Consider the following 1,264-nt stretch of genomic DNA (forward strand, 5'->3'; position numbering starts at 1 on the left):
ACCTATATTTATTGCAGTACTATTCAGAATAGCCAGGCTCTGGAAACAACCAAGATGCCCTTCAACAGATGAATGGCTAAAGAAACTGTGGTATATATACATAATGGAATATTATACAGCCACCAGGAGAAATGAAATGAAAAAATTTTCCTATACATGGATGTACATGGAATCTATCATGCTGAGTGAAATAAGTCAGAGGGAGAGAGAGAGAGAGATGCAGAATAGTTTCACTCATCTATGGGTTTTAAGAAAAATAAAAGTCATCTTTGGAACAATCCTCAGAGACAATGAGAGGAGGGCTGGAACACCAGTTCACTTCATGAAGCTCACCACAAAGAGTGGTGAGTGCAGCTATAGAAATAACTACACAGAGAACTACCATAATAATGTGAATGAATGAGGGAACTGGAAAGCCTGTCTAGAGTACAGGTGGGGGGTGGGGTGGGATGAAGTAAGATTTGGGACATTGGTGGTGGGAATGTTGCACTGGTGAAGAGGGTGTTCTTTACATGACTGAAACCTAATCACAATTATATTTGTAATTATGATGTTTAAATAAATAAAGAAAAAGTTTTTTAAAAAAGATTACAAAATAAAAAGTAAATAAGAAAAATTGTGGTTAATTATTGATAAGATTGAATATTATTATTATAAATTAAGTGAATGCCACAAAAATTTTTACCATGTGATATAACATCTAAACTTTGAGGAGACAGTTGCAATGATGATATTTTTTTATGAAAATAACTTGCTTGTATCTTAATTTCACTCTTTTATATAATTTAGAAGAGATAAAAAAAAGTTTGTTTAAAAAATAAAATAACTTAGACTTGAAAGCAGGGCTCAGACTATAGAATATTAGTATTTTCAAAATAAAGAACACCAAAATTATCTGGATAATTAAAAAGTATTTTTTCCTGTGCTCATTTTGACAGCACATATACTGCAATTGGAATGATACAGAGAAGATTAACATGGCCCCTGTGCAAGGATGACATGAAAATTTGTGAAGCGTACCATTTTTTTTTAAAAAAAGTATTTTTTCTGCTTTTCACTGATAGGAGTTGTTGATGTAGGGATGAATTCTTGAAGATCAAAATGAAAAAATAGTCAATTTAACAAAGAAAGTTGGTTCATTATAAATTCTATATGAGAACACTGAAGAATTTAGAATTAACCATGCATTTCTGTTGATATCTGTAAATTGAATGCATATGTGATTAATGCTGCTTTAAAAATGAATGACGAACTCCTTCTGCAT

The 1,264-nt window shown here is 31.6% G+C and overlaps 1 non-coding gene across 1 annotated transcript; it reads left to right on the forward strand.

The window, feature by feature from the left end:
• Positions 1–922: 922 nt before the first annotated feature.
• Positions 923–1,029, forward strand: LOC126026705 (U6 spliceosomal RNA). The gene has a single exon (XR_007501927.1). It is a non-coding gene; the product is annotated as a U6 spliceosomal RNA (small nuclear RNA).
• Positions 1,030–1,264: the final 235 nt, after the last annotated feature.

Source organism: Suncus etruscus, chromosome 13 (genome assembly GCF_024139225.1).
Source record: "Suncus etruscus isolate mSunEtr1 chromosome 13, mSunEtr1.pri.cur, whole genome shotgun sequence".
Lineage (NCBI taxonomy): Eukaryota > Metazoa > Chordata > Mammalia > Eulipotyphla > Soricidae > Suncus > Suncus etruscus.